Raw genomic sequence first — 26,042 nt, 5'->3', positions numbered from 1 at the left:
TATTTTCAAGACTCGTTTTCATAAGCCAATGGACAGCTTTTATGTATCACTAAGTTTTGTAATAAAAGTTTTCCTTCACTATAAGGATTAAAGAAGGTTTTCTCTCTTATTTTAGTTACTATCATGCACAGATGGAATTAAGCACACTCACAAATCACAGTAACTCTTCTTTGGTGTCACACTGTGACACAGCCCAGTGCCAAATTTTAGAATAAAATTCTCTGGGGTTTTTGAACTTTTTGAATATCATTTTGTGATAAGAACTTATTTGTACCTAAATATTACATAAAATACAGGTTAATTTATATCTCAATATTTGTCAATAAAAATGAGAGGTAACATGTATGGAGGGTTAATTATGTGCTAGGCAAGAATTACTTTAGGTATATTAACTAATTTAAACTTCTTGAGAACCCTATGATCTAGATACTTTTATTTCCCTTATTTTCAAATGAGAAAACTATGGTCAATTAACTTTCTCAAGGTTACATGTCTAATACACAGACACTTTATTTATTTATTTATTTTTCTGCTTTACAAATGAGGAAAGAAGGCACTGAGAAGCCAGTTTAACTTTTACAAAGTCACAAGACTAATATTAAGCAGAAATGGGATTTGAACCCAGGATGCAAGATGTTAAAAAAAAAATCTATGCTTGGCCGTTAGGCTATCCTGTCAATGTTAGAGGAGGAGCCACCCACAGAGGCAGATTAAATAAATAAATAAATTTAAGAAACATATAATTTATGCTTATTACCAGGGATTTGGAAAACTTAAACAAGCAGATAGAATTAAGAGTTATACGTAATTCCAGAGATGCCACTGTTAATACTTTGTTGTATTTACTCCCTATTGTTGTTATGCTTTTGTTAAATATTTCTTAAAGTAATTAGTAGTAAATATATAAATGTGTATCTTGCTATATATATAGTTATAAATACATATAGTTATAAAATATATATGTATATATGTAAACATACATGTATATATGTTTTACTATAGCAGATATTCTTTAAGGTAAGAGTGGTATTGGCCACATAGGGTTCCATCATCATAATTATCTAGCCCTTCACTACTTCAGTGACCAGATATGTTTGTTATATGGCTGGAGCTAAATGAATGCACTAAATAAGTTGAATATTTCTAATTTATTTTCAAAGGCAATCTTCTTTTTCCAGTTTCTAGTTTTGTGAAAATTGTAGCCAACCTCTCTCTATTTCTCTTACATCTATCTCTACCTAATTATTTAAGATCAATTTCAGAAGAACAATTGTTGGGTGAAATAGGCCTCCTAATTTTGAATAGTTTTGTGTGATGCAGCATTTGTATCATGCTCCCTTTAATCTTCTTTGCCATGAGTCCCTATTAAAGAGACCAATGCACAGACAGCCCCAGAATTTGGACTGATCAGAATCATTTCAAGGGTGAAACCAGGACATTACTTGGTATAGGCTGGGCTCAGAGGCAGAAGAGTCAATGTGATATAGTGTTTTCTCTTCTCTTGGTAACTCATGGAAAGGCCTGCTTAGGCCTGGAAAGAGTTGACTGTATCATGGGCATGGGCTTCAGTGGAAGGATGCTGCTCTACCTCCCACTTTTCCCCCTTTTTCATAGGTTATGACTGAGAGAAGACTTGCGTGGTATGGGGACACAGAAACAATTTGAGTTGAGTAGTAGGCAGTCTGATCTTCGGTTCAAAAGGTTTAGAGGATTGCTTATAGAAGCCCTCTGTATAACTTGATGGCTGCTGAACCAATAGGACATTGAGTTTGGATGAGGCTCCTCCTGTTTAGGGGAAGGAAAGCCGGAGGCAATGTGGGATGTTTTAGGCTCTCCTGCTGGAAGAGAGAGAACCATCTTTCCCTGCCACCTTCTGGCAATCCAGAGAGAATTCCCAGTGTCAATCCTGATGGTTGTCTTCAAAGTAGGTTTCTGGATCTAAAATGACATCTTCCTCCAAAGTTCTTCTACTATCTCCAGGAACCACCAAGAGATGTCTTAAGCTATTCAAAACTTCTTTTTTCTCCAGGCCCAAGCAATGCATTAAGAAGAAAGGAATTTATAGGAAACTCTAAATAAACAGGTAGGAGAGAGGGAAAGGAGCTTTGAACTGAGCTCCCAAAAGCCAAGACTATAAGAATTTCAGGGAACAGCACTGGCCTAAGAAACAAAGTTACAAATTCCAGTTCCTCCTTACATTGAATATCCTTAAGAAATTAAAAAATCATTCTGAGCCCCACATGCCAGCGCCTGATAATTTTATGCCAGCGCTGCATAAAATTGTGTGGAGGTTACTTTTCTTTGGGCCCTCTCTCATTCTGATTGATTCGTGTGTTGTTTAAGGCCTATTGATTCTTCATTCTATTGTTTCTTCCAGGAGTTAATTTTGTGCTTCTCTTCCTCCTCACTTCAAGAGTGTCTATCACCACTTGGAATTCCAGTAAACCTTAGGCAAAACAACTCACATTGGCAAACTAGAAAGTGGACTTCTGCTGGTCAGACTCATGCGTGGCAAGACCTACCCTAAGATCCTTATGGGTGGAGGATGATGGAATCCTCTACCATTTATCTTCAGAGAAGGTTGGGTCATCTGGCCTTGCTTGTTTCTATGAGGCTACTTGCTTTCTGTCATTTTCCAGAAGATGCAACTGTGGACCAGAGAGCAATAGGAACCTTGGGAGGATTTAGTGTGGAGAATGTTCCATAGATGTTCTGATCATTAAATTCTAGCCAAGCAGCATATCCTTGAAAAACCAGGAAGTTACTTCATTTATGGTCAATATCCTTAGAAGCTATCTAGGATACTGTGTATATATCTACATCTATATCTATATCTATATCTATATCTATATCTATATCTGTATCTATATGTAATCTATTCTTGTTAGTATTTGATCTGAGTATTGTATTAACACACTAATATTAACTTCAGTTCCAACATCATCTGTTTTATCTTATATACCACTAGGTCTTTGTATAACATCAGAATTGACTTGTGATATAAAGCTGAGTCCTATTTATATCCAAAGATTAGGCATTTAGTTCTAATTTTGAAGGTGAGAATCCTTTAAAAGGAAATTCTCAAGTTGTTAAAGGAGTGAAACCACTACGGCTTTTTCATTCTGTTTTGGAGTACTTTGGGAAAGTAGCCAAAATTCTTATTTTCCCAGTTTTCACTGTTCTACAGAATATAATAATTATCACCATGACAATACCTCATGTCTTTTACAAAAGATCCAAAATGACTTGACAATTAAATACATTTTTATGTTTAATCTGGGCTACTAGTTGAGTTTAGACACTAGTTGAATATGAGATACTAGTTGAATTTAGAATCTTACTTCCCCAGCTTGGTTTTTAAATTTAAGAACTAATATAATCCCTCATTAATTCAGGAGGATTTAGCATTTTGGCTTCATTGATCTAAACTTGGATTTATTTTAGTAGATTAGAAACATGGTCATCTTATGAAGGTTATTGTATTCCACGTAAAAGTTTGAAATATAAAAGAGAGGCTAGCCTGGTGAAACACAACTAAAAGGAATATGGGGAAGGTGTTAATGAAAGAGACATCATTCACTTAGAAATTAGCATGTTAGGAATAATCAATACACAAATTGCTATAAATTGTGCAATCTAACATGTTTCCCTTGGCAAACTGTCTGCTCTCCAACTGTTAAGTGTTCACTGCTCAAATGTGCTAGATAAATATTAATTATAAGATGTAATTGGTGCTAAGGCTTAAGGAATACTGCTCGTGCTGCATGACTTATGCTCATTAAGTCATGGATAAGTTGAAAAGACAAGTCTTCTGAGAGGCTACACAGCACCCCTCCCTCCCACCCCGGACCCCCAGGATCTTCTAGGCCAAAGGTGAACAAAGCTGACCTCGTACGCTTTTCACACACCTAGATCTCTACACTCCACTGGGGATTCCATGGAATTGACATTTATCTGAGGATGACCAATACTTCTAAGTGCCAAATATTGGCATCAATCCAGGGCTACTATTAAAGTTCTGAATCTGATTAGTGGGCAAAGGTGAGAAGCTAGGGGTTATAACTCAGCATGGCCAAGTCATTCATTTGAGCAAAGTGATGAATGTGTTGTAAAAATAGACTCATAAAAAAGAGGAAGAAATGTATCCAAAAACTGCTGTTTCCCTTTTTTATTAGTTGTCTTTATTATCTTTTCCTGTCCTGTATCAGTGAAATAAATCTTTATTTTTTCTGCATCATTACTGTGCTTTTGAAAGACATAAAATTGACAAAGAGAAAAGAAAAATTCTCTTTATTCATGGAGAAAAGAGTTGTACAAGCAGCAGCATTTTCTGTTTTGCCTTGACAAGGCCCAGCCAATATTGCTTAAACCTGCCCAAGGAAAGCTCTATGGGCATTAAAGGAGGAATTAGACAGGAACCTTATTTCATTTCCTATTCACCATGAAGTCCTGCAACCCCAGGGTAGCAGGGGCTTTAGAGACCTTGGATGAATGATTCATGCCACATCAGTGACCTAATGTCCACTGAGAAGTGGTACTTTTTGATTGCTATTTACCAAGGCGGTCTCCCACAATGAGACCTTGACTAGGGTGACTCCTCTCTCATCAAAAATCTCTCACTAAATCCCCTCTGACATTAAAAATGCTGTGTCCTACCTTTGGTGAGTTTTCAAAACTGCAGACCTGGCACCTCCTAGTGAATAGCTATTCCCCTATTTGCAGTAAAGAAAAAAATAATCCAACTGTATTTTACCAAGTGTGAAGTTTAGATTTTTTTTCTGGGCTTGGTGTATAAATCGTATTTTATAAATACAGTTTACATAGTCTTGCTGAGCTCTTCCTTGTCACTGAGTACCTGAACCTACCGTAATAGCGCTCGAAATGTTTTGCTCTTAGCAGAAAATGATTTATTCAGTAATGTCACAGCCACCCCCATTTAAGTGAGGATGGTATTAAAGTGACTTATGCCAGAGTCTCAGTTTTGCATCACCAGTGTCCTTATTAGAGTTCTTCATGGGCGAATCAAAAATCTAAAACTATTTTGCTTTATTCTGTTAAAGATTTTTCTCTCCAGATTCACACCTCTGTGATGATGGCAAAACTTTTTTTCCCCAACCAAAGGAATGGATTTGGCTAATACGGCTGCCATCTAAGCTGTGCAGTGTTCATCCAGAAGATGATACAAAGTCTGAAGAGTATCCTGAACACTCAGAGAAAAGCCCAGCTTACTGATTCTCCTCCCTCCTTTCAAGCCACTGCTGTACACAACCTTACTGGGATATCAGCAGTCTTGTATTTTAGTTGTTAGCGTTGCTCTTATTTTCTTTGCACCCAGGCAATCCATCTCTATTCCTAACTTGCCTCCTCGAAGGCTTATCTCAAGTAAATAGGACACAGAAGAACACTGTGTCAAGCAATTTTTCTAAAAGTCCTATATCAGTTCAAAGGCTTTCTCTGTTTTCACTAAGGTTTTAATTGGTATACACATTTAGATATTCAAATTATTGATTTTCAGCAATCCTCACTTAATAATGACTGCCCATTTAGCCACGCTCAAAATTCACATTCAAAAGGAAGAGTTTTCATTTATTTGACAAATACAGCCCATCACATATCACTGATACTATTTGTTTGTTAAGTATGACTGTAACTGCATATTTCCAATGGGTAAGCTGATAAAGCTGAGATAGTTGCTTGCTAACCGCAGAAACTCTGCAAATACAATCTTTCTGGAACAACTGTTCTGTGTAAAATTAGCTTTGTTTAAAATTCACATCCAAATACAATGTGAGTCTGTTTATTACATTATCTTGCTTTTCCATATCCAAAAATCATAAAACACTGTAGAGCAGTCATTCTCTTTATCTTCATTTTATAGGCAACTGCTTAATTTGCATTAGCAAACTAAACAATCACCACTTTATAGAAATGGAAGCATTTACAGTGAAAATATCTGCAGTCCAACTATTCACAACTGGAGTATTTTTTAAGATAGCTATAGAGGAAAAAAAGCAAACATCTACAAGTGATGAAAATTTCCCTCCCTGAAATACTCCTAGTTTTCTAATTATTTTGTTATCTATAGCAATGTAAGTAAGAACCCCAGTTCTTAGTAGATCAAAACAACCACTTTATTTTCCTCATAAATTTGAGGGTAAGGGATTTCAGAAAAACTCACCTAGATCATTTGTCTCTGATGTACATAGTGTCAGCTGGAGTGATTAGGGATGGAGGTGCCACGTCGAAGGTGACTTCTTCATCACGTGATGGGATATTTAGCTTCTTTGGCCTTTCTCTCTCTCTTTGAAGCATCTCATCATCCAGGGTATCTCTTTATGGCTTGAGCATCTCTTCTCACAATGTAGAGGAAGATAAGGAGATTTGAAAGGAGACCAGCTGTGTCCATAGTTATAAGAAAACATTCAAGAGAGTGTGGCATCACAGAAACTAACAGTTGGGGTTCTCAATTGAAGGTAAATAAATTTCCTCTAACTTGTTTGAGCCAAAAGGGATTTATCAAAAATACTATGTGGTTTACAGTATCTTTGGGAAAATAACAGAATTGAGCATGGATGTGTAACAGCCCTAAAGGGATTAACCAGAGAAAATACCCAAACTCATCTTCACACTCTACAACTGGCATCTCACTCATATGGCATCTATGGCATTAGGGTGAGAAAACCAAGAACTCTACTGCACTTACCCAGAAGAATCAGATGTATCTACTACTGTACTTGTCTCTGTACCTACTATTTCTGCCTTAACATCTGACCTTGAAATCCTAGAGGTCATCAGTAAAATGAGGAGCCGTTTCATTTTATTGGCTGGAACAGAAGCTACTCTGTAGTTTGTCAAGAGGTAAATAGGATATAAGAATGTGGATAAAGTTTATGTATAAAATCTTGAAAGCTTTGAAACTGAGAGTGGAAAAATGAGATTGTAACTGGAAGCAACATTTACTAAATAAAGATTTTTTCATTTGTTTTTCTTTAGGATAATAGACATTAGCATACATCTGTGTACTGATTAAAGAAAACTTAAGGTTAGTGAGATTAATAAGGTATAGATTAAGATTCAAAATCCTTAAAATGGCAAGAGGTAATGGGATAAAGATTATATATTGAGCAACTGACCTTTTACTGAAAAAAAGTCTTTCTTGAAAATGAAATGATGGATAAAGGTGAAAATATGCACAGCTAAATTTTTAGTTGGAGACAGAAAAATAGAGGTGTGCCTGTTATATATTTTAATTTCCTTAAATTATTAATTTTGTCATCAGCAGATATACTGACAGGAAGTTGAAAGTGGAGTAGTTTGGGAAGTCTGGAAGGAAATATGATGTTTCTTACAATAAATGATACTAAGATTACCAAGCTGTGTTTAGAGTCCATCTGACACATGGAATTATGATTTTAATGTGAATCCAGTCTGATAGGTTATATGATTTGGGTGTTAAAAAAAATGATGGCTCATAGACTAACCTGGATAAAATGGAAAGTGAAGACAGGAGGTTGTTGATAGTAAGAAATTCATGACATGTATAAAGTGGAGGTGGTTATATGTTCAAAAATATTTAAGCAGAGATACTTGAGTAAGTAAGGAGGAAGGATAGGGAAGTGTGGTGATAGAATAGAATGCATGCTTTTAGGATTTTGCCATTATTTAGAATTTGGTGGTGATAAATTCTGTGACCTTTTGTGTGTCTGAAAGAGAATGTGTTGGGCAGAGGGAATGTCCATGACGACTGATGATAGGGAAGTAAGTACAATGAGACCAGAATATTGGCCGGATCATTCACAACGATGCTTATGGCTCCAGGAAGAATTACTGGAGTTGATAGGGAAAGACAAACTGGGGACTAAAATTTTCATTGAATGAGTGGGGATACTTGTTGAAATCAAGGGGCAAGACCAAGAAGTCCATAGATGAAGAGGAGAAGAGCCTGGTGTCTCTGATTGTTGTGGATATCAGGTAAGCAGGATTTTTTGTGAGAAGGTAGAAGGTTACCATTTTGAACTATAAATGGTGAACAAGGGATATTTATCCTACCAGTTTGTGTAAAAGAAATAACATAGCACTTGAGGAGGTGGTCGAGAAGGCAGTGCTCCCTGGCTGCAGCCACATTTCTGCCAAAGTAAAGAGCTGATGGGAATATTATGAGGTATGGTTGAGATGCAGGAGAATGGGATAATCATGTTTAAGGCATCCAGAGGGCACACTGAAAAGATTTCCAAGAAAGGGAGTATATGGGTGAATTATTTAGTCACCTTAAGAGAACAGAATGAGAGTGAACGTTTAGAAGACAATTGAATAAAGAAGAAACTTACTTTTCCTGCAGTGATTAGAGTAAGCAGATCTGGGAGACGCTGTAAACTAAATCCTGATAGTCTTTTAGAAATATTTTCATCTGTCTGAATCCTCTAAGAAGCACACATTAGGACAGAATTAGATGTGAAAGAGAATTTTTTGAGGTAATGCCTGTTCATGATAAAGAGGAAAGCAGGCAATTATAGGTAAAGAGAATCTTCTCTTTGGACCTTGATGTGGACCTGACCTGTGAAATAAATGATGGAAAGAGAGAGGTTGTTGTTAAAAGAGCCACAGGCAGTAGCACAGCTCTGAGAAAATTTTGGACATAATGATTGGGGGTCCCCAAGCAAGGATTGCCCAATAGAGTGGTCCTATGTTGAAGAGTTCTATACCCTGACATGCTCGGTGAATGGCTGGGAACATGGTCTCATTTTATGGAAGGTACCAAGAAATCTCAGCCTCCAATTAAGTCCTTGCAGAAGCATCTCTTGATACCTCCATGACTGTCACAAGTAAACAAGTAAAGTTCTAGTGCCGTCAGACTGAATAACTCAATTTCAGGGCAATTTCTTTTGAAGATATTCACTAACATTTTTTCCCCTAGAATGAATCATAAACTTTTAAAAGTTTCTCTTAGATTCACATTTTAGTAGAAAGGACAGGGGAAGAAAAACGATTCAAAAACTAAATAATATAATTATGCAATATGATAAGTTCTATAAACTTTCCTTATGATGTCTTTGAAGAAAAGATGAAGATAAATGACTTTATTATAGTGTAAATTGATTAATTTGCAATTTTTGGAACAGTCTTGCCCCCAAAATATTGAATTACTGATCAATGTTAGCACGCAGGAAATGTTTTAGTAACCTTGTAAGACCTGGTCCTTAACTGTGTCCCATCTGACTTTTTTTTTTAATCAATGATTTAAACATATGAAAAGACATCAGCGGGTGGTAGGACGGTGATGGGGGACACTAACTGTTTGGGCTGTGAAGGATAAAAGACTCGGAATCCAAAAAAATCTCAAGTGTCTGGGATGGCAAATCAGAAGAAATTAAATACAAGAAGATTGAGCTCACAGTTCTAACATTTTAAGTGCAAGGTAGTGAAAATCACCGTCTGCTCTGCTCTGAACAGAAAGAGCCCTGGCAGGACGGCACGCAGAGTCAGATGTCACGTTCTTAAAAGATCACTGATATTGGAAGAAGTTTCAGGGGATATAAACAGGGCAGGCAGGTGACTTAAAGCTATGCCACATACTGAATGCCAGTCAATAGAGGCTGGCATCGCATTCAATGAATTACATTTATCTTAGTCTTACAATTAAATCTTAAACTTGTGAGGATCTTCCACAAAGCCTTCTGTCTGATTTCTAAGGGCACCAAACACCTTCCTGCATCATGGCCTCTAAACTCACTCCCTCTCTCTCCCTGAACACTCCACTTCCTTTACCCCTAGCATCAGTATGACCAGTCACCTCAGTGCTCCTGAGAATGTGTAAAGGTGCCTGTAAGCAGTTAGATGGGTGTAGACACACACGCACACCCACACACACAGGTGTCAAAGCTTGCTTCCCCAGTGTCTAACAGGATACCTGCTGTGTATGACTCATCCAGTAAGCACTTATTTAATCATTGATATGAGGAATATTTTTTAAGAAATGAATGTGGTTAGCCTGAGAGAAGATTCTTGGGGGAGGAAGGTAGATAATGAGTAATCTTTTAAAATAAATTAAGGGTTTTCTTTTAGAAGATCTATTAAGCTGTTTCAACAGAACTTCTATTAGAAGATCTATTAAGACGTACTAAGTTGTTTTGGTAACATAGTAAGAGGCAGACCTGAAAGAAACAGTTTAAAGCTCCGGGGTTAGATTTTGCTCAATAATTGGGAAAGCTTTCTAAGCGGGATAATTATCTAAAGCATAGACTATTTGTTAAAATTCTGAATATTCTGTCATTAAGATGTGCAGAAATCTTGTTTATTTCTTAGGAACATTTTCTTTTCACACTATAACATCTCTGAAATTAGCATGTCTCTTTCATGTCATATTGTCTTAAAATTACTATTATAATTATTATTTTCCATGCATTCCTGATCATCAGAAAGTGTTAGCATTAAACGTAAAGAATAGTTGTTACTGGATTAAAAGTTAATCATGTCCCCTCCCAGGAATCAAATGGCTGTGGGAAGAAGGGCGTTCACGGTGAATGTTTAGAAACATTCCTGAAGTAGGTGAGTGATGTTCTCTCGCCAATGCTGTGGATAAACAGAGGATGATTTTGTGTGAAAAAAATAAGCATCTTTGACTTGTAAGTTGGTTGATTCAAAAGGATAACGTTCTAGTGTTAGTGCAAGTTCATGTGTCCAATGCACAGTGAGCCCAAACAAACTGAAACAGCGGGTTTGGAGCAGAGAAAGGTTTATTTCAGTTCCACGCAAGGTGACAGGTGGCTTATGCTCTAAAACCCCTTGAGCTCCCGGAAGGGTTTCGGCAAAGCATTTGTAAAAGCCAGTTTAGGGAGAGGGGTCGCAGGGTATGCGATCAGCTCATGCACAATTCTGATTGGCTGAAGGTGAAGTAACAGGGCAGAGTCACGGGGGTTAACCTTATCAGTCCTTATCCGTCCTCAGCTCCAGGAGGCCCGTGGCTATGTACCCATGGTCATCAAGTTGTTAACGTCATCCATTTGGTGGGGGGTTTTCACATTTCACAACTCAGGAAATGTGCATCAAATACTGTTATCTAGCTACTTCAGAGAGAAGCTAAAGCAGAGGATATGGGGGGAAGGCCTGTTCCCGGAAGGTCCCATAGGGTCCTGCTCAGCTACACTAGGAGTGTAGAAATTTTAGAATTCATTAACCAAATGATGTGCTTTTGTTTTTCTTTTGATGTATGCACAAAAGTAATGCATGAAAAAAAATCCATGCCCAAGTAAGTTTAAAAGAAGGCTTTAATAAGCATATAACTTAAATGCTGAGAAAGCAGTCTGTAATAGTTTAATTGACAGTGTTTTTCCTCCTTTCAAAGGGTACATAAAGTAACATGTGACTGGCAATCAATTTTATCTTATAGTCTATGAAGTATGATTTAGATTCTAGATTATGCTACCTTTAAAAGAGGGTGTTGGAGAGCATACATTAGAAATGCATGGACAGTTGGAACCTAACATATTGCAATTGCATTTTAACTTTAAATTTGTATGCTTAATGTTATGGGCTGAATTGCAGCATACCAAAAGATGTGTTGAAGTCCCACCCTAGTGCCTGTTAATGTGACCTTATATAGAAATAGAAAATTTGCAAATGTAATCAAGCTAAGATGAGGTTATACTGAACTAGAGTAGCTCCTATTCCAACAGGACTAGTGCCTTCATATGAAAAGAAAAGAGAGACACAGGGAGAAGAACGCCATGTGAAGACACAGAGATACAGAAGGAAGAGGGCCAGGTGAAGATGGAAACAGAGATTGGAGTTATGTTGCCAAAAGCCAAGAGACCGCCGGGGCTACCAGAAGCTGGAAGAAGCAATGAAACATTCCTCCCCTGGAGGTTTCTGAGAAAGCATGACCCTGACAAAGCCTTGATCTTGAACTGCTAGCCTCCAGAAGTGTGAAACAGTACATTTATATTGCTTTAAAATCTGCCTTGTTTCCTAGAGTTGCCATAATAAAGTATGACATAATGGGTAGCTTAAAACAACAGAAATGTATTCTTTCAGAGTCCTGGAGGCTAGCAGTCCAAATCAAAGTGTTTGCAGGACCATAGTCTCTCAAAAGCTCTAGGGGAGAATCTATTCCATGTCTTTCTCTTAGTTTTGGTGTCGCTACTGGCAATCCTTGGTTTTCCTTAGTTTGCAACAGTGTAATTCCAATCTCTGACTCCATCACCCAATTCTCCCCCTGTGTTTTCTTATCTTCTTCTTATAAGGACACCCATCATATCAGATTAAGGGTCCACCCTCTACCAGTATGACCTCATCTTAGCTAATTACCTCTGCAGCCACCCATTATCTCCAAATAAGATAATTTTTTGAGGTACTGGGGGTTAGGACTTTGATATATTTTTTTGGAGGACATAATTCAACTCATAACATTTCACAAAATAATGTCATTTTCCATATTTGTTAGCTAAAAAGCCTCAAGAACATATCTTTAGTTTTATGATAGTTCAGACATGGTTTCTTGTACATGCCTTTTAATCCATGTTATTAGACAAAATGCAAATTTGTGGTTACAAGGTGTCTAAATGATTTATTTTAGGTCTTATATAAACACTTATAAATGTAAAGAATGGTATTTCATCAGGAAGTCTGACATGTTAATTTTATTATTATATATATTTCACTGTCTCTGTTAGGAGGAAATAAGAGAGACCATGTCTAAGAATCTGAAATTTTAATATTTGTGTTAATTATTAATTATTAATGAGATAAGACTATCATATCGTCTTATCTATTCTTTTAAAAACTAAGCTTTTAAAATAGATAATTCAAAAGACGTATGAAAGATACACAAATTTTTAAATAATCTTCCTTTAACCTAATAGCAATAAGCTGCCAACTTAAAATGTGGTTATCAGTATATTCTGGATTAAACCAACTGTCTTCAAAGATTAAGTTGTCCCGCTGGTGTCCACTTTCCATTTATGACAGTTTAAACACCTAGAACTCATATTTATAATATGTCTTCCTTCTCTAATAAATTGTTAAGTGATTTAATTTTTCAATGTTGTTCGCAGTAAGTGCCATGCCTAATATAATGAAATATGTGAATCTTTCCTACAATAATTTGGTAATTTAATTGAAAGTATGTGGTATGTGTGTGTGTGTGTCTGTGTGTGTATGCAAGACCATTTTGATCACTGATTCTACCCGCAGTAGGAATAAAAAAGAGCATTTCGTTCAAAACGAATGTAGAATATTATTTTCATGGTTGAGGCACCACAAATTTCCCTTCCAGTAGACCTATCACAATTCAAAATGTACTAGCATCTAATGGGAACACACCATCTGTTAACAAAAATAAAATAAAATGGCTTGTGTCACATCTATCAATTCATCTGTCAGGTTTGGGATGAAGAAAAACATGAGTGTAAAATTCTAAATATTCTTCCATGGTTAGTATCCAGTGTAATTCATAACAACACTCTAAGAAGCCTCCTAGGTTTTAGGCTTGTTTCTTGCCTTCTTTAAGGTAAAAATCCCCTCCTACTACAGAAAAATAAGAGAGTTTCTTTCCATGAAAAATGAGACAAGAGCTGGTGTGGGAAAGGCACAACCCTTTTAAAAGAATGGTTGAACTAAGATAAGGGAATCTTAAAAGATTTATCCAAAAGGAATGCCATTTTGGGGTCCGGGGGAGAGGCAAATATCTAGTTATATCCCTAAGCTCCTGCAGAGTGGGAATGCCTTTCAGTAAACTAAAAAGAGAACTGGCCACACTTTCTCTGACTTCCTGTTGTGAAGAACTAAGGGCCTAAAAGCATCCTGTTCATGGTCCAAGGACTTCAGCTGCTCCAATGTGCCTCTATTAACCTGGCATTAAAGAAGTTAAACAAAGTGTACTTTTTCCCATCCAGAAATAAAGAGGCTAGTCACCTTCATCAATAATCTATCCTATACACTACAGAATACTTAATGCATTTTGATTAATACTTATATGAGAAATAACTTTTTTCTATGAACTGTCGAGGTAGGCCCTCATAAATCATTGGGTTTCCTTGGAAAATCAGCAGAAAAATTGAATATTAATACACCCTTTGTTTAGTTTCTTGAGATACCCTTATTTAGGTGCATCAAAAATATCAGAAGCTAAACTTTTACTATTCATAGGAATAACTAAGAGACTAAGATATCTTATTGCTAAATATCAGCCCTAGAAAGCATATGGCAAATATAGTCTGTTCTGTGGATCTGCAAGGGAAGAACGTGAATTGATGGATAGACTCTATGGGCAAACATTAGGCTTAATACAAGAAAGGATGTTCTATCTGGCCATTCAAAAGGGGAAGAATTGTTTTCAGAGAGAGTGCATTCTTAAAAGTGGACTTTTCAGGTTATATTCTCTGCATTAGTTTCCTTTTCCCCTTTCCAACAGCTTCTGATGTTTTTGGTGTGTGGTGGGGAAGGGGTTTTTGTGGTTTCTGGGAAGCCAACTTTATCCTCCAGGTATAAACCATGTGACCAAGGCTAAGCCAATCAATGCATTCTAGTCTAGGCCATAGTGGTTGGTTCATGTTTGCCTGTGGCATAAACTGATACCAGCAGTGTGAGTCTCAGGATCTTTTCTGGGAGTTTGGGGTTCGAATGTGCGTGGTCTTTGATCAATGTGTATGAAAATGAATGTGGTGTGTGAAACTGTGCAAATATTTTTGCTACATAGTGTGAGGATGGGAAAATCTGAGGATGAAGTGGGCACAGGGAAGAGTAAAGTCAGAAAAGCCCAGCACACAAAAGAAGCCAGAGCCCTGATGCCATGATGCACCTCTGGATCAAATCATACCTGAAGGAAGCCATGTCTCTGGACTTGGTGACTATATGAAAAAGTCAATTTTCAATTTTTATTTATGTTACTTTGAGTTAAGTTTTATGTCACTCAGAACCAAAAGCAAACTTATATAACCCATCACTTGAGTTGCAGAATTGCAGGGTGGAAGAGAATTTTAAGATCAGCATCATGACAGGCTGTTGTGTTGGAGGAATTTGCTAGTATTATAGTTTGAGTTATTAAAATTTAGAAGGGTTTCCATTTAAAGTAAGGACAAATATAGGTTTTTTGTATAATGGCATCACTATCATTTAGCTGGGAATAAGAGGAGTATTTTAATAACCACCATGGCTAGAATAACACATAACTCATGCATTTTTTTCCATTGTCTCAGCTCTTAGGTCCATGTGTGTTTACTGTGACTGTGAATATCATTCATCATGTTTTGCAGAGAGAAAGAGAACAGCTGAAGATGAGCGATCTAGAAGTTTATTTCTAGAGAATGTTTCTAAGGGGATGAGACAATGAGCTAAAAACAGTAGCACTGAACCAGCCACCTAAAGACCTGCAAACCTTGAGATTCGTGATTCGATGACACCTGCATATGCAAATTAAATCCTAGAAACTGGCATCCTCTTTTTGTTGTCTTTGTTTTTATGCTTTTATATCAAAGCATTTAATTTATTTTCATTCCTCTTTTGTCTTTCTACACTGCCAATATGTGTGATTTTTTTTAATTTTTGAAGATAGTCATTGTTGCTCTGAAAGATTCACTTCATTTCCTGGCCTGTCAAAAGAATTCACTGTCTTCACCTGTAACCATAAAAAAAGGTTCAATTCATTTTAATATGACAGTTCCAACATTTGGGCGAATTACTTAAGCTTATTGTGACTCAGCTTCCTCAAGGTAAGTGGGGATCATAGTACTTTTCTTTGAGGTTTTTAATGAGTTTTGAATAAGATCATGCAAGTAAAGTTCTTCTCACAAAGTCTGGCACATTTTAAGCACTAAATGATTCCTTCCGTTTGTATGAAATGAATCTGACATATAACTTAGATGGCCTGTGGTATATCCTCAAATTTTCAAAGTTACATTGAGACTGGAGAAGAAAAAACATGTAATATTTATATATTACAGACTCCAAAACATTTTGCTACATATCTTTCTTATTCTGAAGACAAATGAGTTTAGTATCATTATTTCCAATTTTCAGATGAGGGAACTGAGGCTCAGAGAAGTGAAGTGATTGCACACAAACAGAAAACGGAAAATTTAGAATCCAAATCCGGGGGTTCTGGTCCTTGACCCATATTCTTCCTGTTATGACCTTACTTCATTCAGCCATCATGACTCTTAGGTGAAAGAGCTCAGAAAACCTCTGCCCAAGATCACATGTGTACAGATAAAGAGAGGAAGCTTGAATAGAGTGGAAATTAGTAGAAAACCTGTCTAATAAATCATCAAAGGTCAATAAGAATATGTATAAGCAAGTCCAATGAATGTAATGTACTTACTTTCATCATGTCTTAAAAATAAGGAGCTTTGAAAAACTGGGGCAGTTTTAGCCTATTCATAGACCTGGATTAAAGCATATCTAGAGATTATAATTATAAATAGTAATTATATTTATAACTATACATATAATTATAATTATAAAACATAATTATAATTGTAAGGATCATATTTTGCATTAGAATAATACTTTAATTCTTCATGGTCATTTTATATGTTTTCTCATTTTTTACTTGTAGCATCACTCTATGATATGCTCAGAAAAAAAAATCTTTAAATATAAAAAGGTAAACATTGTAGATTAAGCAATATGAACAATCTCATTTAACATTTCTTATAAATGATCTGGATAAAACTATTTTACTTAGAAATTTCCAGACTTACATTAGAATGGAGTTTGGTGTGAGGAAGCATCAAGTAACTAAGAATAAGCCTTCGAGCTGTATTTGGAGCTATGTAGATTTGGTTTGTAGGAATGTGTATGTTCTAGTGAGAACAAGCACAGTGTACAGCAAAACGTTTGAAAAAGATAGTCCAAACACTATCACAATGATAAACTTTTCTCTTTTACTTATAAGGTCAAGGCAATAGTCTAGAAGTCACTGGAAGCAGGCTAATATAGTACTTCAAAAATATAATCAATTCAATACTTGGTATCACTGTTAAAGGAAGTAGAGATGATTTGTGTGAGAAGCTTTTTTTCATTTTGGGGAAGCAATAGTGCATGAGACTTGGAGTATTTTTTGCAATTGTGAATGCCAAGCTTTAAGAGAACGTTGATGGTATTATTACTCACCTGCTCATTTGCTTATTCACTTATTTACTCATTTAGTGACATAGTATAGTGTAGACATCTAATCTGACCAGCTGGTCAGCAGTAGCCTCTCTTTGCCTGTCGGCACCGTGCACAGGTTTCCACGCAATCGGACTTGACGACGGAGAAATCAATATAAGCAGTTTCTAGGGAGCTAGGGCTCCAGCTAGAAAGAGGAGAAAGTTTACAGATCTGGAGCAGGTGGTGAATAAACTGAGGGTAGAGCCAATCTAATCACTGAGTGTTATGTATATCATGCTAAAGAGTTTAAGATTTTTCTGAAGTGATATAGGGAGTAATTGAGATACTCATGCTGTAAAAATGTTGTCAATAGAGACTTGTATTGCCACAGCCAAGTTAAGACTGAGTGAGTTGTTCCACTGGTCTGACTTAATGCTAGTATATTTTGTAGTGTCCTTGTGAATCAGTAACCAAACCTATAGGATATAATACATAATAGAAAGATTTTTTATATTTCTAATACCATTTATTAAACCTAATTTAGGAGCTGTAAACTGCTGTTAAAATTTATTGGACAATAAATGCAATAAATGTCTCTTTATGTTCTTAAATTTCCATTTGTTCTGTTACACACACCCAGACTCTCTCCTGAGCTTCCCTAAGGACTACTTGAGGAGACATCAGTAGCCACCTTTCATTTAATCCCTCAGATATTGAAAGTATATGAAAGCTCTTTTCTTCACTTACCAAGAAAGCTGCTGCTGTTCAGCCCTGGCAGTGCAGATGTTTCCCTCTCCATGTTGTCATAATTAGGAAACTCCAGCTCTGCTGTAAGGACATGGGCGTGATAAGGAATCCTTTCGTCAGCAAATTGCTTTATGAGGTATAAGTATGTCTGTATGAGGTATAAGTATAATAGGGAATTATGCCAGTGAGGATGCTATTAAAAACAAAGGGTTTGGGATAAAAAAAGAAAAAGAAAATACAAAGTTGATAGTTAAATAGTACACTCTGGTGTTTTATACCCTAGAAACAAAATTGCACTTGGATTTCTTTCCAAGTCCAAAAGAATTTTTAGTGTCCATTTCTACTTCTGTATATATTCAAAGCATCTTATAGGTCATTGCACAGACTGTTGTTAACTGTCCTAGGGTAATTTGACCTTGTCCCTCTCTTTTGTTCTTTTTTTGAGAGATAAATAGTAGCCACTAAAAATCTTTGAGAAGAATGAGGTTGAGCTATACCCTAACCCCACACCTCCAACTAAAATGCAAGCCTTATGAACACATTTTCTCTCTTAAACAGATGCTTATGAAACAAATATTTATTAGCAAGATGTTGGGTAAGATCCCTGCACTTTGTGCTTTTAGGAACCCAAATCCCACCTTACATAAAAGTTTACCTGCGGCAGATACAACAAACATGTACGGCAAGGTTCTATGCCTTGTTGACATCTGGCATTGAGCTAGTCACCAGGACTATTTAGGGTTCAAACTTTGTTATGAGAGAAAGCCTAGAGGTTTCACTGGATTCCTATACCAGCTTAGTACAAAACTGGGGGATGCCTCCAAAATATTTTCAGCAGATCCAAAATACATCACCTGAATACCTCTACTTTTACCAGGGATATCCCATCCGTAACATTCCTCATACTATATGACAGAATAGCATCTTTACTGATAAAGACCCATTTTTGAGCATTCATTATGCTCATTAGTGAAACATTGGATTTTAATGGAGAAATGGATAACAGATTGCCTATGTATTGTGTTTTTTTTAGAGCACATTAGCTGACCTGGATTATCCCCAACCTAAATCACACACACATAACATTTCAGTAAGAAGTGAGTTATATTTTGAAAAAATAAATTATAGACACGGCAAGATACTTCCCCAATATTAAATAGAATGTGATTTATGGTGATAAGGCCAAGATAAAAAGGTTTATTGGCTAATTGCAGTATAGCAAAGACTAAGAAGCTTGAATTATAAAACTCTGTGCTAATTCACGATATTTTCTGCTGCTTATGAAGTAATGGAATATAGCTGTCTTTTGGTATCTGAGGGGGATTTGTTCGAGGACCCTCAGAGGATACCAAAATCTACAAATGCTCTAGTCCCTTATATAAAATTGTGTAGTATTTGCACATAACCTATGCATACTCTCCTGTACACTTTAAATCATCTCTAGGTTACGTATAATATCTAATATAATGTAAATGCTATGAAAATAGTTGTACATACAATGCAAATGCTATGTAAATTTGCCAGTGCATGGCAAATTCAAGTTTTGCTTGTTGAAACTTTCTGGAATTTTTTTTTCCAAATATTTTCAATCTGTGATTGGTCGAATCCCTGGTTGGTTGAATCGTGAATGTGGAAGTCATGGATACAGAGGGTAAACGGTATTGTTAAAAGTATCAGAACTCTGGAATCAACAAGACCATGGAATAACCTTGGGAAAGTCACTTTCCCCTAGTCTCAGTTTCCTCACTCATTAAAAGGGTCAAAACTCTCACCTTGTAAGATTGTTGTGAGACAAATATCAGCAGGACAACATTTAATGCATTGCTTGGTAGTGCAGAGTGCCCAATAAATGTGTTTCCCTTTCTTTTGAATTGACAAAACTGAAACAAGACCTGATAATTCAGAACACAAAAAAGCATTGCTAACTACCTACAGAGTAAGATGTGGTTCCAAGAAACTTTATAAGTAAACATAAGAAAATATCAATTTAGAAATTCTGTTTAGCTGAGTGAGACTCAACTTTTATACGTTGGGGCTGTCACAAGAAATAGAGCAAGCTAGACCTGAGAGCTTCATGTTTCCATGAATTCTAGTGGGAGAAGTAATACACTGCCTTTAAGTCTGAAGGGCTTTGAACCATAGTGAATAAGTGTGGTTCTCCATTATAAAATGGCTTAAACTTTCCTTGCTGACAATTTTATTTTTGATAATTGTATTTTGTTATATATTTTATCATCCTAAAATTACTTGTGTAACAAAAGAAAATTATTTCCCTTTAGTTCCTTCTTTCCTCTTCCATTTTTAAAATTTAATGGGGTTTGAAGAACCCTCTCACTGATTGTTAATAATGACAATCAAATGTTTGCACCTGTCTTTGAATTGATACATATAAAATGTGAATGATACTGCTGAAAATAACAGTCATTAGAATAAGTGCATAATTCTTAACTCTAAAGACATTCCTTCAACCACGTGGAAAAACAACTCAAACATCAGTACTAATAAATACTTTCTTAAAATAAAAATCATCCATTTCCTTGAAGAAATCTTTAAAATCCAAGGAATAACTTCTGTTAAAGATATGTAGGGAGCCACTTGGACCTGCCCAGAGATTTTGATGACCTCTTTTGAGAAGTTATGATGAAAATTACTCTGGAAGTGCAGGTTTGTTTAAAAGATGATAGCATATTACTTTTACATAAAGTAACTTTAATATGATATCTTGCTTGATTTTCCCTGCACACTCTATTCTAGATTTTTTTTTTTTTAGACTATTGCCTTGGACTTAGGCCACTCATCCTACTCTACTCTTCCGTATCCTACTTTATCTTCCTTCACTCTGGCCTGATCTTATAATAACCTTGTTCTCTGAACATTCCCTAACTGTGGTATGCTTGCCTCCCTCTAACTTTAAGCATATAGATTTGCTACCTTCTGTCCTACTGAACTACTTCTAGAACATTAGTTTGGACCCATTCTGCTTTTATTCTTAAGCATGGGGTTGAATTGATAGCTAGATAAATTGAACAAATGAACCACAATGACAACCTACTAATTATTTCCTTCGAATGCTGGGTCTTATCTACTTGTTCCTTCAATCTAAACCCAAGGTTATCCACTCCCTTGAAACTGGTAGAAATAAAATAATAGTAATTACTTCATGTCATATTAAGAAAAGCAGATACATCACTATTAAAATTAACTTTTGACTCTGATCCTTTAACACACTGAATCAACTTCCATTTATGTTATTATACTCCTCATAATTATAAAAATAATTTTCTTTCCTGTTCTCTACCTCTTTGCTAGTTGTCTTTCAGAAAGGAAAATTTAATACCAGTGCTATTGAAATTTACCATGGTAGTTTAGGACTTTGTAATGAACACAGAGGCCATAAGGTATGGCCCCTCCGTTCAGGCTGTGCAGCCTACTAGCAGAGCTGTAGGATGATGACCTTGTTAAAAACTAGAGGCAAGTAGCTATCAGTCAGGTTTTCCCATGAGCATCTGAGCCATGTCATCTTTGGGTCAAGAACAGGAACTATCTGAGTCAGATTTAAAATATGTTAAATAGCTCATTTTCATAGAATTTTCAGTAAGTTTAATATATTTAAGTGACTTAAATTCCCTTTAGGTAGAACCAGCAATGTCAGCGCACAAGAATCTCAAGAAGATTTACAACAACAAAACAAGATTTCTTCTTTAGCTGACATCTACCAGTTGAGTCCTGTGTAATGTGCTAAGTGCTTTACATGACTTCTCTTCTTTAATTTAACTCCAAAAGTTTAGGAGGCAATTTTTCCTATCTGCATTTACAGAGTAGAAATTTGACATTTGAAGTTAAATAATTGTTCCTAGATGTCTTAGATAAAAAAGATAAAGCCAGAATTTAAACTCATGTGTTCCTGACATCAAAACATCTACTCTTAGCTGCAATGTTAGACTGCCTATCAAAACACTCTTCACCTCCAGGAATCACTATCCATAACCTCACACAGATCAAGAAGCTCATTTCATAAGTATATTTTTAGAGTACATTCCTTGTAAATTACTTTTTCTCTGTAGTAAAGGAAGTAGAGCCTGAAACTGTTTAGAATCTAAGGTGAATTTGTAGGGTTAGTAAGGAAATGGCTGGAGAATGAATGAGCCACCCTTGTTATCCTGCAGAGTCTGAACAGTCTGGAGTATAAACATAGTGTTATATAATTTTAAAGGATATCACTTCGTATAACTTATCAGCAGACTAAATGTTCTAGTACTTCTGTGGTTTGCAGGTGTATATACACAGATGTAGCTTCGACGCTTTGCCAGTCGTTGCATGGCAGCCAATCTTGTTTGTGGAACATGGAATTAAAGCCATCAATAAATGTTAATAATGTGCTAAACTTTATGAATAGGAAATGTTAGTAACCCTTAATCACTGACTTGGTACATTACTAGCAAAGAGCCTGCAGTTCAAGATTCAAAATTAAAATCTATGCAATAGTTTAACAACAGTAAGAGCCACTGAGGGGGCTCAGTTTACAGCCCACTTTGATGTCCCTTTACCTCCATGGGACTTCATGTCATATTTGAGATTCAATTCTAGGATAATAATTAGACACAGTTTCAAAACTATTAAAAAGAACAGTCAATTTCCTCAAAGCTTACTTTTGAATGGCTCATTATTTCATTCCTGTTTGTGCAAGCGTATTTATCACTTCTCACTATTCTGCCACCACCTGATCCTTAACCAAATGGATAAAACTTATCTTTTTGACTCACCTCTCAGGGCTATTGTGGCTAAAGATACACAGAGTAACTGTAGTTTATCTATGTTAGAAGGCAATTTTCCATACTAGTTCAAATGTATTCAAGCTCTCTGCAACACTCTGAGTTATATAGCCATTATCAGTTAAACTGTTTTAAGTCAGAACTAAGTAGATTCAAACAGCACACCCTGGCTTGCTTCTCTTAACACTCTGTAGTTCCACTTTCTCCACTAGGTATCTGGGGCCAGGTCCTGGGGCATTTTGTTTGGCTTCCTCTGCTTACCCCATGAAATCATGTGCACCTATATTGCCAATCCCTTCTTTTTCGTGAGTTCAAACACTGAAAAGGACTGACGAGAGTTTGAACCCGGCTATGTGACCTTGAACAACCACTCAAATTCTTCAGTACTTGATTTTCTCATTTGTATAAATAAGAATAATACTCTCAGGTTTGTTGTTATAGTTTTTCACAAAATGTTCCTTTCCAAATAGTAGACCCAAAAATTTTCCTGGAAAAGAAAGATTCTAGAGAGAACAAATTTGGAAAATTTTAAATATCGTATCTTAATTTTTAAGTATCAAAATTACATTATTACATTAGTGATTCTGAGTACTGAAGTAAGAAAACTTGTTTACATGAACTCAACATTTCCCAGAAATTTTGACTACAGAAGCTGTGTGTTTAGTACTTGTTAACCTGGTAAGAGAACTAGAGGCTCATAGAATGCACTTTAGAAAATACTCTTTTAAAGATTAAAAAATCTCTAGCCTAGATCACCTTGCTAAATTCTTGTCTCTAATTGTATGTTTGATATCCTCACTTAGATGTCAAGGCCACAAACTGTTCGAACCTGAAATCCTGATCTTTTCCCTAAACCTACATTTGAAGAAATCATTCTTGGCTCAGTAGACTTCAGATCCATCCTTCGGCTCTGGTCAAAGATATTAAGGGTATTCTTGGTTCCTCTCTTTGTCTCCTACCCCACACAATGTTCATTAAAAATCTTCTTGAAAATGAACATGAAGTTTGGCTAGCTGCCATCTCCGCCATTATCACCCTAGCCCAAGCCACTGTCTTTCACACAGATTCAACAATGACCTTTGCATTGGTTTTCACGCTCCTCTCTTACTCTTCTACAGTTTTTTCTTAACATGTAAGTTACATAATGTCCCTCTCCTGCTCAAAATTGCCTCATACTTTTTTATCTTACCCAGAGGAAAAGCCAAAATCTGTATCAGTTCCCCTAAAAGTTCTTTAAGACCTGCCACTTTCCCTTAATTCTCAGACATCATTTCCTGCTACTATCTCCTTTGCTCACTCTCTTTGAACTACAGTGGATTTTTAGTGATTTTTCAAATATATGAGCCATATTCCTGCCTCAAGATCTTTGCACCTGCTGTTACTTCTGACTCAAATTCTCTTCCTCCAGCAATCTACACAGACCTCACCCTTGGCCTTTCTCACATATGAAAAAATTGCCTTCTGCAGTGCATTTGGAAAAATGCTTTTCAGAGGAGTAAATATTAATCTGGATACCTTTCATGAACTTATAGGCCTTTCCACTTCATAGAAGAAAAACAAGCTAGTATTTTAGAGCTTTTATGAACACCCTACTTAATAATACAGTTAAAAACAACTCCTTACACCTCTGCAATGTCTTGCTATTTTTCAACTTTTTGTTATAAAGTACTATCATCTCATGTATTATACATTTTACTTATTTATTATTTTCCATCTCTCTCCATTGGAATGTAAGCAATACAAGGACCCAATATTTGACCTATTCAATAAATAGTGTATTATTTAATAAATATTTTATGCAGAAAAAACATAACTGTATTGCTGATAATATTGATGTTATTATTTTCACTACTCTCCCAAGTGTCTTCTAATTGCTAAAACAATGTTTCAAAAGAAAACCTAAAATTTGAATTTGAGAGAAGTATATATAATATTTTCTTAATCTTACAGAAGAGATATCTGGAAATCTGTGTGTGTGTGTGTGTGTGTGTAAGTGCGTATATGTCCCTCTAATGAGGAATGTTGTGATTGTATTAAGCTCATCCAGATAATCCAGATAGAAAATTAGTTTTCTATTGCCACTGTAATAAATTACCACAAATTTAGAACAACTTAAACAAATCAACATTATATTATTCTCTGAAAAGAGTCATATGGGGATAAAATACAAATAAAGGTTTTAGCAGGGCTGGATTCTTCAGGAGTTTCACTGGGGAGGTCTGCTTTTTTCCTGTTTAAACTTCTAGGTACTGTTAGCATTCCTTAGCTCATGGTTGCATCACTCTGATCTCCTGTGCATTATCCTATCTCCTACTAATCTGTCTCTGATTCCTCCAGCATCTCTTTTACAAGAAGCACTTTTGACACATTGGGGCCACCAGGGTAATCCAGGATAATCTTCCCATCTCAAAATCCTTGACTTAATTGTGCCTACATACTCTCTTTCACAATGCAAAGTACAATAAACAGATTCAGGGTATTATGACATGGGTGTTCTTGGTGTGCATAATTTAGCTGACCACATTCTGCCTTCTGGGTCTCAAAGATTCATGTCCATCTCACATGCAAAATGCATTTGCTTCATCCCAAATTCCCCAAAGTCTCAATCCATTACAGCTTCAATTCAAGTTCAAAATCTTACCTATATTAAGTGTAGGTGAGGCTCTGTGTATGATCAATTCTGGGACAAAATTCCTCTCTTTGAGTCTGTGAAACTGAAGAAAGTTATCTGCTTCTAAATAAAATGGTGGAGCAGGCATAGGATAACCATTATAGGCATTCTTATTCAAAGAGGAAGTTACCAGTCTCAAGCAATTTTAAAATTTGGCAGGGTAAACTTAAGTTTCAAGGCATGGCAATAATTCTCTGTGGCTCAGGCTCTTGCACTGTGGACCTGAGGCTCTGCCATCCAAGTCATCATTGCTTTTCCATGAAGGGTACCACGTTTTTATAGATAAGTGGTTTTATCAGTCTATTTTCTGCCTGTAGAATTTTGAAAGTTCAACAACTTTCTTTTATTTTACTGTCTTTCTTTGTTTCACTTAGTCTAATCTGGCAGTATTTCTACAGGTATAACATTCCCACAAACCTTGTGAATTTCCTGCACATGTCACTGGGATTTACTCCTTTAAACAAGAAGCCTCTCCACTGATCTTTCCTGATAAGTGGTTTCACTGATTCACTAAGTCCATCTCTATTTCTTATTTAGGCTGAGATGGTGGAGGAGAGCCCTGAGTCACACTCTTCATTTCTTCAAATAGCCCTCTATATGAATAAATATTCTGATCTTTTGATCCTTCCTAAACACTAGCAAAAGATTGTCCAGCCACATCCTTGGCTTTCTGTTTAGAGAGAGTGAATCTCTTAATTTCAGCATCTTTTGCAATCTGGAAAGACAGATTTTCCCCAAATCATGGAGTCTGGTTCTTTTTGTTTAAT

The 26,042-nt window shown here is 36.1% G+C and overlaps 1 long non-coding RNA gene across 1 annotated transcript in view; it reads right to left on the bottom strand.

The window, feature by feature from the left end:
• The window catches only part of LOC309668031, a 52,700-nt gene that overhangs the window by 11,388 nt on the left and 15,270 nt on the right, over nucleotides 1–26,042 (bottom strand). The window contains exon 2 of the long non-coding RNA XR_014268036.1: nucleotides 17,833–17,913. This is a non-coding gene — a long non-coding RNA (uncharacterized lncRNA). The remainder of the gene's footprint in view (nucleotides 1–17,832; nucleotides 17,914–26,042) is intronic.

Source organism: Balaenoptera physalus (assembly GCF_965194825.1).
Source record: "Balaenoptera physalus genome assembly, chromosome: 10".
Lineage (NCBI taxonomy): Eukaryota > Metazoa > Chordata > Mammalia > Artiodactyla > Balaenopteridae > Balaenoptera > Balaenoptera physalus.
This window is presented reverse-complemented; position numbering and strand designations above follow the sequence as displayed.